This window comes from Panthera pardus, unplaced genomic scaffold (assembly GCF_024362965.1).
Source record: "Panthera pardus isolate Hobbes unplaced genomic scaffold, ASM2436296v1 HiC_scaffold_10, whole genome shotgun sequence".
Taxonomy (NCBI): domain Eukaryota; kingdom Metazoa; phylum Chordata; class Mammalia; order Carnivora; family Felidae; genus Panthera; species Panthera pardus.
Genome location: NW_026526655.1, coordinates 29,606,140 through 29,623,387, shown reverse-complemented (window position 1 = coordinate 29,623,387; position 17,248 = coordinate 29,606,140). Strand labels below are relative to the sequence as shown.

The following is a 17,248-nucleotide window of genomic DNA, read 5'->3' as shown; positions in this document are numbered from 1 at the left end:
CAGAGCAAGAGGAATGGTTGTGAGCCAAGTGTGGCTCACTTTCACGTTGTCTTTGAGTTCAGGAGGTATTTTTATTTTATTTATTAATTTAATTTAATTTAATTTAATTTAACTTAATTTAATTATTTAATTTTTCTTTAAAAAACTTTTTAAAGTTTTTTGTATTACCTTTATTTTAGTTAGTTAATATACAGAGCAATATTGGTTTCAGAAGTAGCATTCAGTGATTCGTCACTTACATACAACACCCAGGGCTCATCACAAGTACCCTCCTTAATACCCTCACCAACCTAGCCCATCTCCCACCATTTTAAAACATTTGAATAAGTAGTTAATATTTAATCTCTTTTAAAAGTCACCACAAATCTGGATTTCCAATTCCTCTTGAAATATTAGGAGAACTAGCAGCAACGGGCCCATTTAACTGAAGATCACAACTGGATAGAGCTGTGTAGGGACTGCCCCATGTAGACAAGGCGCGTGTTCCCTTTTGGCCACAGTCCCAACAACTTCTTCTTCTTCTTTTTTTTTTTTTCCTTTTCTTTTCTTTATTTATTTTGGGGGGGGGGGAGAGAGAGGGAAAGACAGAGCTCATGCATGCAGGGGAGGGGCAGAGAGAGGGAGAGAGAATGAATTCCAAGCAGGCTCTGCACTGTCAGCGCAGAGCCCTATGCGGGGCTCAAACTCGCGAGCTGTGAGATCATGACCTGAGCCGATCCAAGAGTCTGACACTTAACCGACTGAGCCACCCAGGTGCCCCCCCACCACTCCTAATTGCATGATACCTTCACTTTTTTCATTACCTGTCTGGTCCTTCTAGGCATTTGACTTTTCTATTCCTGTTATAGATGGAATCTCTGTTCTGAGAGGGAGGATGAATTTAATGACTTTTGACCCAGAACTTCTTTCATACCATGATTTCTTCTATTTTTCTCTAACTTTATGTTATTTTAAATATGACCAGCTTCCTTCTGTTGTGCTATTTTCATTATCCAAATTTTCAATATTCCGGTAATATTTCCTTTTGCTTTGGAACAACCATGTGAACTTTCCATCTGCAATAAACAAAAATGGCCAGCAGAATCTGCAGATAGGCTTGATCCCAGGCAAAATGAGTATGTGGCCAAATTTGTTAGAGGCATTGCTTCTCCCTCTCCCATCCCAGTACTCCCTCATTGAAAATGGAGGCTCCCTTGTTATAGGCGCATTCTTTCAGCTTACCCTCTCTAATCGTTGCTTAACAAAGCCCCACGGCACTCTGCATGGTTCCTGGTTGACCTGTTGGACTGTTTAGCATATCTTAATTTCTGAGAAATTATTCCAAAGCCATGACAGAAAAGCTATATACTCCATAGTCACCCTAAGGAATACTGATCACAAGGGATTAGATAAGTGAGAAAATGATTCTAGAAAAGCTAGGGAGAGATGCAAGGACCGTGAGGGGACAGAAGCAATGGGAAGCTAGATGGCCAAGGGAGCAGTGGTAGGGCAGGGGAGGGACTGGCAGTGGAGGGATAGAGCAAAGTGTGGGTGCATAGCAGAGTGGGTATAGGTTGAACTTCTTCAAGTAGAGATCATAACTACTGTTGTTACCTTTATGTATCCTGGTACTGGACTGGAGGTGGTTCCTTTTGTGTTTCCCTCACCTGGTTGACTGAGCATGGCTTGCATCTCATTTCTTCATAATGATTGACAGAGAGCCAATAAAATAGATGAACACTTGGTATGATGACAAAAGGAAAAGAAACCCTAGGTACTAAGGAATATATATATTAATAATAACAAAACCCCTACAATATAATATGTATATGCAGTGCTCTACCCCATACGGTGGCTTTTCACTCACAAACATTGCCCCATTTCTCAGAAGAGTCCCAGAAAATGAAATGAAATACGCGTCCTTGGGTACCACCAAACTACGGCTGATGATTTGTCCCAAGGCTCATGCTATAGTAAAGCATCGTTGTCTTCCATGAGATAAATATTAAATATCAGAGACATAAACCAAACCTGTTACTTCCTTATGATAATTTATATCAACCAGCAAACATTTAACTAACTGTAAGTTCCAAAATATGATCATTGGCAAGTTTGCAGTATGTTAGAATTTATCAAACACTTTCATAGATACCACTTTTTAAATTCCTCATAAGGCTGAAACATGACCTTTGATTCTTCAGCCTTGAGTTGCATGTTCCTCCCACTGCACAGTTGTGCCTTCTGCTGTTCCCAGCAGTTCCTGAGTTTTGCGAAGGTACGTTTCCCATACGCTGTTCAGTAAGGCAGATCAACACCAAATGTGTTGTGTCTCCCCAAAAGAATAATGTTGTAATTGAGGATTGCCTTCTTGACTTAGAACGTGAAATACCAGGGTCAGTAAATCGAAGATTAACTACCAGTATTTCTCTTTAAAAGACAATAAAATGGAAATGAATGTGTATACATTTTGATTGCACAGGGCTCAGATATATCATAAAGTTGATACAAAGACCAGAACGGGGGCGCCGGGGTGGCCCAGTTGGCTGAGCATCTGATTATTGATTTTGGCTCAGGTCATGATCTCACCGTTCATGGGTTTGAGTTCCGTGTTGGGCTCCATGCTTGCAGCACAGAGCTTGCTTGGGATTCTCTCTCTCTCTCCCCCATTTGTGCTCTCTCTCTCTCTCAAAAGAAATAAATAAACTTGAAAAAAAGAAGACCATAGCAATCCTAGCTCTACTATATTATAAATATGCCCCATCTAAACAAATACATTGGGTAAAATAGCCGTCAATTACATGTGCAAGAAGCCCTATGTATTTAACGTAACAGTGTAAAATATTCAATGATACTGTCTTAAGTTCTACATGCAACCATCCTTTAAGAAACTACCACTTGTGTAGTTTTAGTTTAGTAGCAAAGATGGATGAGGCATACTTACACTAAAAATTATTCATTATTTATCTGACATTCAAATTTAACTGAATGTCTTGTATTTTCATTTGCTACATCTGGCAATGTAAGCCAGAAAGGTCAGGCATTTATTTGTTTATAAGTTTTTTATTTTTTATTTTCTTAAAATGTTTATTTTTGGGGGGGGGGGGTGCACAAGTGGGGGAGGGGGAAGAGAGAGAGGGAGACACAGAATCCAAAGAAGGCTACAGGCTCTGAGCTGTCAGCACAGAGCCCCACGTGGGGCTCGAACTCACGAACGGTGAGATCATGACCTGAGCCGCCCAGGTGTCCCTGTTTATAAGTTTTTTAAAAGTTTATTTATTTATTTTGAGAGAGGGGGAGAGAGAGAGACAGAGAGAGAGAAAGTGCATACATGTGTATGCGTGAGCAGGGGAGGGGTAGAGAGAGGGAGAGAGAGAATCCCCCAGTTGAGTAGGGCTCAGACTCATGAACAATGAGATCATGACCTGAGCCGAAACCAAGAGTTGGAAGCTTAACTGACTGAGCTACCCAGGTGCCCCAATAAGTTTTTCATTTTAATTCCAGTATAGTCAACATACAGTGTTGTACTAGTTTCAGGAGTACAATATAGTCATTCAACAATTCTACCCATTACTCAGCGCTTATCATAAGAAGTGTAGTCTTTAATGTTTATTTACTTTTTTGAGGCAGAACATGAGTGGGGGAGGGGCAGAGAGACAGAGAGCCACAGCATCTGAAACAGACTCCAGGCTCCGAGCTGTCAGCACAGAGCCCCACACAAGGCTTGAACTCACGAACCGTGAGATCATGACATGAGCCGAAGCTGGACCCTTAGCCACCTGAGCCACCCAGGTGCCCCGACAAGTGTACTCGTTAATTCTTTTCACTCTATTTCACCCATGCTCCCACCGAACTCCCCTCTGGTAACCACCAGTTTGTTCTCTATAGTTAAGAGTCTGTTTCTTGGTTTGTATCTCTTTTCTTACCTTGCTCATTTGTTTTTCTTCTTAAATGCCACATATAATTGCAATCATATGGTATTTGTCTTTCTCTGACTGATTTATTTTGCTTAGCATTATACCCTCTAGCTCCGTCCATGTTGTTGCAACTGGCAAGGTTTCATTCTTTTTTTATGACTGATTAGTATTCCATTGTATGTACACACACCACCTCTTTAAAAAAATTTTTTTTAACATTTATTCATTTTTGAAAGGCAGAGAGACAGAGCGTGAATGGAGGAGGGGCAGAGAGAGAGGGAGACATAGAAACCGAAGCAGGCTGCAGGCTCTGAGCTGTCAGCACAGAGCCCGATGCGGGGCTCGAACTCACGGACCGCGAGATCATGACCTGAGCCGAAGTCGGACGCCCAACTGACTGAGCCTCCCAGGCGCCCCCACCACATCTTCTTTATTCATTTATCTATTGCCAGACGCTTGGGCTGCTTCCATAGTTTGGCTATTGTAAATAATGCTGCAATAAATATACAGATGCATATATCTCTTTGAATTAGTGTTTTTGTATTTTGGGGGTAAATACCTAGTAGTGTGATTGCTGAATTGTAGAGAAGTTCTGTTTTTAACTTTTTGAGGAAACTCCATGCTGTCTGTCTTCCACAGTGGCTGCACCAGTTTACATTCCCACCACTAGTGCACGAGGTTTCCTTTTCCTCCGCATCCTCATGAACACTTATTGTTTCTTGTATTTTTCATTTTAGCCATTCTGACAAGTGTGAGGTGATATCTCACTGTGGTTTTGATTTGAATTTCCCTGATGCTGAGTGATGCCGAGCATCTTTTCATGGGTCTTTCGGCCATGTGTATGTCTTCTTTGAAGGGGTTCATGTCTTCTACCCATTTTTTATTGGATTATTTGTTGAGTGTTGAGTTGGGTCAGTTCTTTGTGTATTTTGAATACTAACCCTTTATCGGATATGTAATTTGCAAATATCTTCTCCCATTCGGTAGGGTGCTGTTTAGGTTGGTTGATTATTTTTTTTTTGCTGTACAGAAGCTTTTTATTTCGAGGTAGTCCTAGCGGTTTATTTTTGCTATTATTTCCCTTGCCTCAGGAGACATATGTAGAAAGAAGTTTTTATGGCCAATGTTAGAGAATTTTCTGCCTGTGCTCTCTTCTAAGATTTTTATTGTTTCAGGTCTCACATTTAATATATTCTGAGTTTATTTTTGTGTACGGTGTAAGAAAGTGGTCCAGTTTTATCCTTTTGCATTTAGCTATCCAGTTTTCCCAACACCATTTGTTGAAGAGACTTTTTCCCATTGCATAGTCTTGCCTTCTTTTGTCAAAGACTAATTGACCATATAATTGCAAGTTTGTTCCTGGGTCTTCTGTTATGCTCTATTGATCTATATGTCTATTTTTGTGCCATATACTGTTTTGATTACAACAGCTGTTTTGATTACAACAGCTTTGTTATATAACCTGAAGTCTGGAATTGTGATACCTTGAGTTTTATTTTTCTCTTTCAGCATTGCTTTGGCTATTTGGGGTCCTTTGTGGTTTCATACAAATTTTAGGTTAGTTTGTCCTAGTTCTGTGAAAAATGGTTTTGGTATTTTAATAGGGAGTGCATTAAATCTGTAGATTGCTCTGGGTAGTGTAGACATTTAACAATATTTATTCTTCCAACCCATGACATGGAACGTCTTTGCATTTCTTTGTGTCATCTTCAATTACTTTTATCAATGTTTTCTAGTTTTCAGAGCACAGGTTGTTTACCTCTTTGGTTAAGCTTATTCCTAGGCATTTTAATATTTTTGGTGCAACTATAACTGGGATTGTTTTCTTAATTTCTCTTTCTGCTGCTTCATTATTAGTGTTTAGAGATGCAACATATTTCTGCACATTGATTTTGTATCCTATGACTTTATCGAATTTGTATGTCAGTTCTATTTTTTGGTGGAGTCTTTAGGGTTTTCCTCATACAGTATCATGTTATCTGCAAACAGTGAAAGTTTTACTCCCTCCTTACCAATTTGGATGTCTTTTATTTCTTTTTCTTGTCTGGTTACTGTGGCCAGCACTTACAGACCTATACTGAATAAGAGTGGTGAGAGTGGACATCTTGGTCTTGTTTCTGACCTTAGGGGAGAGGCTCTCAGTGGTTCCCCATTGAGTATGATGTTGGCTGTGGGCTTTTCATATAAGGCTTTTATTATGTTGAGGTACATTCCCTCTAACTCTACTTTGTTAAGGGTTTTTTATCATGAGTGGATGTTGTACTTTGTCAAGTGCTTTTTCTGCACCTATGAAATGATTATATGGTTTTTATCCTTTCTTTTATTGATGTGATGTATCACATTTATTGGTTTGTGAATACTGAACCACCCTTGCATCCCAGCAATAAATCTCACTTAATTGTGGTGAATGGTTTTTCAAAGTATTGTTGGATTTGGTTTGTTAGTATTTTGTTGACAACTTTTGCATCTCTGTTCATCAGTGATACTGGCCTGTAGTTCTCTCTCTCTCTCTTTTTTTTTATGGTGCCTTTATCTGGTTTTGCTATCAGGGTAATGTTGGTCTTCATAGAGGAAGTTTTCCTTCCTCTTCTGTGTTTTGGAATAGTTTGAGAAAAATAAGTATTAACTCTTCTTTAAATGTTTGGTAGAATTTTCCTGAAAAGCTGTGTGGTCTTGGACTTTGTTTGTTGGGAGTTCTTTGATTACTAATTTAATTTCATTGCTGGTAATTGATCTGTTCAAATTGTCTATTTCTTTCTGTTTCAGTTTGGGTAAGTTATATGTATCTAGGAATTTATCCATTTCTTCTAGGTTGTCCAATTTGTTGGCATATAATTTTTCATAATATTCTCTTACAATTGCTTGTATTTCTGTGATGTTGGTTGTTATTCCTCCTCTTCCATTAGTGATTTTGTTTATTTGAGTCTTTCCTCTTTTTTTTTTTTTGAAGTGGTCAGGCCTTTATATCCCTCCCTAAACCAGTTCAATGTGGATCACCCATGGAATGGTGTGATCTTAGGCATGCCTGGGAGTGGTATTACTCTCTGACATCGAAACAATCCCTAAAGGGGCTGACATCTGAGAGTGTCTGCTGATATAAGTCCCATCAGCTAGGGCAACAAACCTTTTTTGAGGGACATTCTGGGCATCACAGCTCCATGTTAATTATACTATCTTTTTGCTATTTTTTTTAAGGTAAGCTCTGTGCTCAACATGAGGCTTGAACTCATGACCCCGAGATCGAGAGTCACATGCTCTACCAACTGAGCCACTCAGGTGTCCCTATTTTTGTTGTTTTTAATGTTTCCCTACAGTAACCAGAAATAATAAAAAATCATTTAATTAACTTTAGTACAACAATTAAAGTGAAGATTATTTTTTTCAAAACCAGTCTCTGCAATATTCAAATACTGCATACAAAAGTAAATGTGTAAGAATGGTCATTGTTCTTTTCTTTCATTATTGTCTGTTTACTAATAAGGACTAGGGGGGCCATACATATGAGTTTTTCTAAGACATTTTTGGCTTACATGTCCTCTTTTGGCTTAAATATTAATAACACCCATTTCACTCTCAAAAGTTCCTCGGTTTGGAAAAGAAATTCTTTTGGTCTCCTTATTAGGATCCTCTTAGTGCTTCTCATGGCCAATGGACATTATTTTCAACTTCTGTACAATGAGAAACGATATTGTTGGGCTTTATAACCCCATAGAGGGACCCACTCTCTTTTTCTAGTTTCAGTTTAAGAAAAGTTCTTATAAGGCAAGGATCTCCCCTCTCCTTTTCTTTTCTTTTTAATTTTTTTTAATGTTTATTTATTATTGAAAAACAGAGGCAGAGCACAAGCAGGGGAGGGGCAGAGAGAAGGGGAGACACAGAATCCAAAGCAGGCTCCAGGCTCTGAGCTGTCAGCACAGAGCCGGACGTGGGGCTCAAACTCACAAACCACGAGATCATGACCTGAGCCGAAGTCAGACGCTTAACTGACTGAGCCACCCAGGCACCACTCCCCACTCCTTTTCAACATCATACTGGATTCTAGCTAATGCAATAACACAAGAAAAGGAAATAAAAGGTATACAGATAGGAAAGGAAGAAGTAAAATCGTGTTTCTTCACAGGTGATATCATCTATGTAGAAAATACAAAAGCATCAACAACAACAAAAGTCCTGGAACTGACTAGCAATTATAGCAAAGTTGCAGGACACAAGGTTAATATACAAAAGTTAACTGCTTTCTTATATACCAGCAATGAACAAGTGGAATTTGAAATTAAAAACACAATACCGTTTATATTAGAACTCCCAAAAGTAAAATACTTAGGTATAAATCTAGCAAAATACGCAAGATCTATATGAATAAAACTACAAGACTCTGATGAACAAAATAAAAGATATTTCATGTTTATGGATAAGAAGATTTAATATTGTCAAGATGTCAGTTCTTTCCAACTTGATCTATAGATTTAATGCAATCCCAATCAAAACCTCAGCAGGTTATTTTGTGGATATTGACAAAGGTACAATCCATGAAAGAAATAATTGTAAGCTGGACTTCATTAAAATTAAAAATTTATGCTCTGCAAAAAACAATGTCAAGAGAGTAAAAAGACAAGCCATAGATGGGAGAAAATATTTGCAAAAGACACATTTGAGAAAGGACTGTTGTACCAAATATACAAAGAACTCTTAAAGCTCAACAATAAAAGGGGTACCTTGGTGGTTTGGTTGGCTAAGTGTCCAACTCTTGGTTTTGGCTCAGATCATGATCTCATGGTTCATGAGTGTAAGCCCTGCTTTGGGCTCTGCGCTGATGGCATGGAGCTTGCTTGGGATTCTTTGTCTCCCTCTCTTTCTGCCCCTCCTCCTCCTCTTCCTCTCTCTCTCTCAAAAATAAATAAATAAACATTAGAAAAAGCTCAACAATAGAAAAAACAACTGAATTTAAAAATGGGCCAATGACATGAACAAATATCTTGCCAAAGAACATACACAGATAGAAATAAGTGTATGAAAAGATGCTCCATGCCATATGTCATCAGGGAAATGCAAATTAAAACAACAATGATACCATTACATATCTATTAGAATGGCCAAAAATCTACAACACTGATAGCACCAAATGCTGGCAAGGATATGGGACAACAGAAGTTCTTATATATTGAGATGGGAATGCAAAACGGAACATTCACTTTGGAAGACAGTTTAGTGGTTTCATATAAAACTAATCATACTCTTACCATATGATCAGCAAGCATTCTTCTTGGTATTTACTCAAAGGAATTGAAAACTTACGTTCACACAAAAGCCTGCACACAGATGTTTATAGCAGCTTTATTCATAATTGCCAGAACTTCAAAGCAACCATGATGTACTTCAATAGGAAAATGACTAAATCAACAGTGGTGCATCCAGACAATGGAATATTATACAACACTAAAAATACATGAGCTATCAAACTATGAAAAAATGTGAAGGAACTGTAAAATTACTACTAAGTGAAAGAAGCCAGTCTGAAAAGGCTACATAATTCCAAATATATGTCATTCTGGAAAAGGCAAAAATATGGAGACGTAAAAAGTTTAGTATTTGTCCAGAGCTGGGGGAAGAAGGGTAAATACGCAAAGCATAGAGGATATTTAGGGCAGTAAAAATACTCTGTATGATACCATAATGACGGATGTATGTCATACATTTGTCCGTATCCATAGAATGTACAACAACCAAGAGTGATAGTTATGTAAACTATGGGCTTTTGGTGATAATGTGTCAGTACAGGTTCATCAGTTGTAATGAATGTACCGCTGGTAGGGGATGTGATAACGGAGGAGGCAGGGAGTATACGGGAAATTGCTGTACCTTGCCTTCAACTTTGCTGCAAACCTTAAACTGCTCTAAAAAAAGTCTTAAGAAAGTTTCAAGTAAGGACTTGATTGGCCATAGTGAGTCAGTCAAATGTGCCTGGAAGATCAAACAGGGTGAGTGGTCCATCTTAGGTCAGGTACCTGATTCTAAATGAACAAACTATGGCTGGATTTGGAGAGGAACTCGGGGAGCAAGACCATGGATTATAGACCTAATCATGGGGACCTATTTCTTAGAACATTTTCAGAAGTGGGGAGATACCTGAGTAGGGGAGGTTCCCCAAGAAGGGTCCACTACAAATTAATTTAACACAATGTGTGGTGCTACTTGTTACTTGCACAAAATCTATCACTCAAATTTCAGATGCTACCCCTTCATGAACATATTTTAGGATTTTTTTTTTTTTTTTTAATATATGAAATTTACTGTCAAATTGGTTTCCATACAACACCCAGTGCTCATCCCAAAAGGTTCCCTCTTCAATACCCATCGCCCACCCTGCCCTCCCTCCCACCCCCCATCAACCCTCAGTTTGTTCTCAGTTTTTAACAGTCTCTTATGCTTTGGCTCTCTCCCAACATATTTTAGGATTTGGATGGTTATGCTCACCTTATCTACCCTGGTCATGATTTTAAATTATTATTTTTTAAAGTTTATTTATTTCTGAGAGAGAAACAGGGCATGAGCTGGAGAGAGGCAGAGAAAGAGGGAGACACAGAATCTTGAAGCAGGCTCCAGGTTCCAGTCTCCGGCTCTCAGCACAGAGCCCCACGCAAGGCTTGACTCACAAATGGTGAGATCATGACCTGAGCGGAAGTTGGTCGCTTAAGAGACTCAGCTGCCCAGGCGCCCCGTATACTGTTCATGATTTTAAAGTCTTTGAAAATATCCTCATTATTTATCTTGCCAGATGGTATGGTTCTTATCTTTTTAGGTGTTTTCATCTGGCAGCAGCTTGGTCATTTAAAATGCCTTTTCCTGGATCATGTTTAATTTCTTTATAGGACTTGTATGTCATAGTTTGGTGTGTCATATTTTCTATTTGATTATCAGTATTGTTTTGCTGTCATTTTTAGATAAAGTTGTTTTATTCAGGAGGCAGTCAATTCCACAGTCTGTTTCCCACATTGGAGTTGAAAGGGTGTGTGTGTGTGTGTGTGTGTGTGTGTGTGCGCGCGCGTACGCGCATGTGTGCGTGTTATTGCCAGCTGCAATTTGGATAATAAACCATGGGTGCAGTGATGTTTGAAGGTGGGATGTATAGCTATTTAGATATATAAATAGTTTAGGTTACTCATTTCAAAACTTACTTGTTGATAATAAAATTCTTTTATTAGTTTTTTGGCCATGTCACACAGCCTCAGAAAATTTGTTTATAGTTTATCTCAGTTCACCCAAACATTTTATTACATGGAAAAACTTACTGTGTTCTGCGGGATAGGGCATTTTAGCATGCAATATACCCCTTAGATAATTTATCAGAATAGCAAGTAAAAAGTCTTAAAACTTGTCTCTGGAGAATCCTCAAGTTTCTCTTTTCCTTCTGGAGAAGTGACTTTCTGTGTCGATCATTTGTTCTCTGTCCCTCAGCCACGTCTGTATCCACGATATGAATAGTCTAATCCCATGACAAGCTAACAGAGATAATCTAGCTGGCTCAGCTTTAATTTATGTGCTGCAGTATAGGAAATGACAAAAGGTGAGCAAAAGCATATTATATGATCTAAGGAGCTCTATAAATGTTAGCTGTTCTTTTTGCCTTAGAAGAACAGAATAAAAATATATAATGACTACTGATCAAGGTTTAAGCTTTCATAGTTATGTCTTTAGAAATCTCAACACGTTAATATGTTGGCAAAATAGAATATTAATACTTAATAGGGTAGATTAATAAATGTTGCTAATTATAGTGTTGATCAGATTAAACTAAATCTAATGGGTGATGATGTGGTTAATTTAAAGTATAGAAAAAATTAAATTCTCTAGTAAGTGAGATTCTTGGCCCTCTCTTAGGGAGTGGTACTTCAATGTAAGAAACAAATATCTGCACCATAATTGATTTTGTTTTGGAATTATACAAATAATTGTATAGAATGGCTGCATTCAGAATTCTCTAGTAAGGAGTTAGGAACATAATTCTGAACAGTTCTGTGTATGGATCAATATGTCGGTGGTTTTAAACAGACAAAATAAAATTTTAAATTGTATTTATAGCCAAGTGCCATGATTTAAAAATATTATAGATCCTTTCAAGAGACAGTTTCAGGTATTTTGTTTTGGGGCGGTGGTCAAGTAGATTTTGCTTCTTTAGAGTCAGGCAAACATGGCTCCTGACCCAACTCTGCTTCTTAGTGGTCACATGACCATGGACATTTCTTCACTTCCCGAAGTCACAGTTCCCTCCTCAGTCAAACTGGGGGCAATAATGGTAGTTCCTTGGGCACCTGGGTGGGTCAGACAGTCAAGTGACTGACTCTTGATTTCGGCTGGAGTCATGGTCTCATGGTTTGAGCCCTCATCGGGCTCTGCACCGACGTCGTGGAACCCATTTGGGATTCTCTCTCTCTCTCTGCCTCTCGCTCTATGTCCCACCCCTGTTTCTCTCAAAATAAATAAATAAACTTTAAAAAATGTTTAAAAAAAAGTAGTTCCTTCTTAGAATTGCCTGAAATTAAATGAGGTGTCTAGATAAAGGGCTTAACTCAGTATCTGGCACACAGTAGGTGCCGTATAAATAATTCCTCTTCTCCCTCCTCCTTCTCCTTGTTATTGTCTTGTTTTTATTATTTCTTGTGTTCTTTTCTGTTTCTCACTGAATTTGGGACTATCTAAAACAGGATTTAAGAAGCTACAGTTGTCGAATTCTGAAGATATACTGAAGGTAGTACAAGAAAATTCACTAGATGAAAAAATTATCCCTTGGAAATATCTGAGACACAAAAGACTAGAGAGGTAGGAGGACAATAGCTATTGTATTTGGATGGATTTCCTCTGAGGTTGCACGGGGCCTCCCCCACAGTACTTTTCGTTCATGTTGGACAGCTTCCAGTGCTGCGATGTGCGGCTCCTTTATGCAGCCAGACTATGGGACTGGGTGTAGAGGGACTGGTCCTATTGGGACCGAGACTTCAGAGCTACAACCTTCTTTGTGTTTACAAAGCAATGCCATATGGGAGATCGGAAATGGATTACACTGTAGACTGACCAGGATTTTTGCAAGTCAATTTTTTTTTTTTAAACAAACCATGTACACAGCATGATAGAAAGTACTGGAAAGCCTGGAAAAAGAAAACCTGAATCCAGTCCCAGCTCTGCCACAGATTGATGTGACCTTGAGCAACAAGCTTAAACTCTGCTCCTTTGCTTCTATGATTGTACAATAATGACTTTGAATTCCTAGATGATCTCAAAGGTAATTTCTGACTCAAATGTTTTCTAATTCTATATTTTCTTAAGTCCTGTGGCAATTATACTAAACTGTTTTTGTTTTTTTTTGTATCATTCCTGGTTCAAGGTTAACTTGTGAAAAGAGCAGACATGGGGAAAAAGACCTCAGGAACAGAATAGGACTTGAATTCAGGGTTCCAATTCCAGTTATGATGTCAAGCAGCTGTATGATCTTGGGAAATCCATTGGCCCATTGCATTTAACCCTAGCTGCACATTCAATTAATCTGGGAGGATATTAAAAACACTGATGTTGGATCCCACTCTTGAAGATTCTAAATTGTCAGGCATTGATAAGTTGTTAAAGCTCTCTAGGTAATTGGATGTGCAGCCAGGGTAGAGAATCACTGCAAAATCAGTGAGCCTTAGTGTCCTCACATCTCAAGATAGAGCTTCTAAAACATGGTAGTATTTGCTCTCTCCATGTCACAGAATTGAGGATCAAATAAAATAAAACAGATAAAACTACTTTGTGATGTGTAAATGCACAGTAATTATTAAAGCAGACATTATTAAAGGGCTTAGCTATTGTTACTATGCAAATGTTAGGGATTATCATAGGTATATTAATTCTGTTGCTGGGGTTCTAATCTTTTCCGATAAAATTCAATTGCTGTCTCTAAAAGTAGTTGAGGTCCCCCCACCTCCCACCCAATCCTATGTGGCAATTTCCTTCTGCAGAAATTCCTGGTGTTGCTCTGGGACCTGGTGAAGGCTTAATGATTATGTGTTGACTCAGATTATTCTTATTAACCACAATTCCTCTAAGCTTTGCATAGCATATATCATCACCACCAATCACCACGACATGCTGCTTTATCCCTTTGCGCTACAGCTTGTAAATGCTCTAAACTGTGGGTAAACTAGCCTAATGTGTGTGTCATGGGGAAAAAAAATTAAACTGTGTTTCAAATGTATCTTATTCTGTCAGGAAGTCTTAATTATCCTTCCTATAACATAATATTGTTAATATAACAACTGTTATATTGTTATAAACTTAATTATAGTTTTTTTCATATTTTAAAAATTTTATTGGAGAGAGGAAGAGAGGGTGAGAGAGCATGCACCAGCGAGGGAGGGGCAGAGGGAGAGAGAGAATCTTAAGCAGGCCCCCTGCTCAGCACAGAGCCCAATTTGGGGGTCTGATCTCACGATCCTGGGATCATGACCTGAGCCGAAATCAAGAGTTGGATGCTCAGTCGACTGAACCACCCAGGCACCCCCTTAGTTTTAGGTTTTAAGAGGGGTCACCTTTCTTTAGATATTTTCACACTTCGGCAGTTTGATACATTTTTGTGTGTTCGACTATTCCCCTAGAAATGTCTGTGGCCATTGCAGTTTTGATAGTAAATATCTTTTCTTTTCCCAGAAAAATAATACTGTTGGAACACTGTTGGAATAAGTCACATCCTGACTTCTGGAATTGTTCCACTGTGGTCTCTTCTTCAGAACGAGCACAGGTATATTTACCATAGACTTGTAGACTGATTTTTCATGAACTTGAAGGTTGCCTGAGATGTTGGGTGTGGCCCTGTGTCAGGAGAACATACCTGTTGCCTCACAGCCTCTTAGGACTGAGTTTTGGGGAATGCAGGCAGATCACTGATGGCAACAGGCTCCAGGAAGGGCTGCCACTGAGCGTTACTCCATCCCCTCAGCTGTCATGGCTGTAGCATTTATTCAGCATCTGTCTGCTCACCAGAAAATACACCTTGGCAAAACAAAAGGAAAGTCTGGGATCTTTCAGTATCTGTGCTTTTTTGGGAAATGGTTTCTGACATTCCCCTCCATTGTCTAAGTTTGGGAATTATCTCTAAAACAGAGCAATGCTTCTTTCCTTAAGAATCCCTTCAAGTGATGCATGTGAATTAAGAATGAAGCACCTACACGGAGCGCCTGGATGGCTCAGTCGGTTAAGCGTCCGACTTTGGCTCGGGTCATGATCTCACGGTTCATGGGTTTTAGCCCCGAGTCGGGGCTGTGCTGACAGCTCAGAGCCTGGAGCCCACTTCAGATTCTGTGCCTCCCTCTTTCTCTCTCTGCCCCCTCCCTGCTCACGTTCTGTCTGTCTCTGTCTCTCTGGAATAAATAAACATCAAAAAAAAGTTGAAAAAAAGAATTAAGCAACTATATTGTTAATTAAATGGATAGTTAAATTTCAGTGAGAAGTGGCTTTGTTTGGAGTTAGAGTCATGTATAGCATTGCATATGCTTTTCTGCTCACAAGCATAGGAGATAGTGCAGTTGATGAAAAATGTTAACCTTAAGATAGATATATATACACACATATAGTTAAAAATGGTAAGTTGACAAACTAGGCCTGTAGGCTGCATGCTTTTTACATTTTTAAAAGGGTTGTAAAAAAAAAAAAAAAAGGAATATGCGTCAGAGACCATATGGCACACAAGGCCTAAACTATTTACTATCTGGCCCTTTATAGAAACTGTTTGCTGACCCTTGAACCACGTGCAAAGCACCAGTAATAGATCTCACTCCTTTTTTTTTTTCACTTTCCCCAAAAGCACACTGTCTTCTTTCTTTGGTGATATTAATTGCCACTCGCAAACTCAGTCTTCACAGCCATTCTAAAAAGAGAGGGAGAAACCTCCCTGAGCGGAATCTGTACCGGATCTGCCCCCAGCCAGCTCTCTTGACACTGAGCCCAGCCACCCTTGGCCCTTGTTTGTGCTGTTGCTGTCACTCTGCAGACCGCTCCCCGACATCATTGCCATCCACTAGTTTGCTGCATGCCTTCTTTGACCTTGGCTTTTTGGCCAAATCGTTCTTCCATTCTAATTATACTTGCGCATCTGCTCTGTTACGTCACCCTCCTTTTTTGCCAGCTTTCACCCACCAAGGCCCCTTTTCTGTGATGCCTTTATCTCCCTTCTCCCCCAGAGTCTCAGTGCGCTAGAGGCAGAGGCCTTCCAAATCTAATATTTCTACCCTTACTTTTACATGGTCTTGTCCAGGCCCAGTTTTCTCACTGGTTATAAAGTGGGTCCAGTTCTGCCCCTGTAAAGAGAGGACTTCTGGTGTCTTCCAGAACCAGACCAACTGAACCACTTACGTGAGCAGTATGGCTACTCTTTCTGGACACTGGTCGCACATCCCCTTGTTTGCGTTCACTTGGTGTCCATATCACTCGGTTAATTTCCTTCCCAAGGATCTTCTGGTCTCCTGCCTTCACCTACGACTGCAGCAGATTTCCATGCCTGTCACTTTGACCAGGCCACTCCAATGGTCCCTGATGTCCTTGGAATGCAGCACACATATCTAACCAGAGCTATCACAGCACTCAGACTTCTCATACATCCCTTTCTACATTCGAATCCAGCTTGCTGAATGCTTCCCTCTTCTGCCTGTGATTGGCTGTCTACTCAGCACACATTTATTGAGTGCTGACTCCATTCCAGGTACTATTGTAGGCTCTGGGCATCAGAGATGACCAGGATGCAGCCTAGTTCAGTATTTTTTTGAGAGGGGAAAGGTGACAGCACAAACATGAATATAGAGCAAAGCACCAGGTGGTGATTAACGAAGTATTAAATATCACGAGAGCACAGATAATATTTGGAACTAAACTGCATAACCATAAATATTCTAAACTATCTGATAAGAATATTTCCAATCTAACAAATTATCCACTTAAAGAATATTTAATTCTGGGTGGGGAGGGTACCTGGGTGGCTCAGTTGCTTAGGCGTCCAACTCTTGATTTCAGCTCAGGTCATGATCTCACAGTTGTGAGATCCAGCCCTGCATTGGGCTCTGTGCTGGGTACAGAGCCTGCTTAAGATTCTTTCTACCTCTCCCTTTGCCCCTCCCCCAACTCATACGCATGTGCGCGCACACGGGTGCTCTCTCCCCCCTCCCCTCAAAAAAAATTTTTTTTTGATTCAGTTTTTAACCTTCGCTGAAATATATGGTTTAAGGAACAAACTTCTGGTAAGTTTTTCTGAGTGATTTACTCCTTCTGTAACTCACTATCTCATTTGCCTCCAGCCATGCCTGTAAACATTAAAGTTCTGCAAATAAATGCAG

The 17,248-nt window shown here is 39.5% G+C and overlaps 1 non-coding gene across 1 annotated transcript; it reads right to left on the bottom strand.

Annotated features, from left to right (window-relative positions):
- Positions 1–7,098: 7,098 nt before the first annotated feature.
- TRNAE-CUC (transfer RNA glutamic acid (anticodon CUC)) lies at positions 7,099–7,171 on the bottom strand. Its single transcript has one exon. It is a non-coding gene; the product is annotated as a tRNA-Glu (tRNA).
- Positions 7,172–17,248: the final 10,077 nt, after the last annotated feature.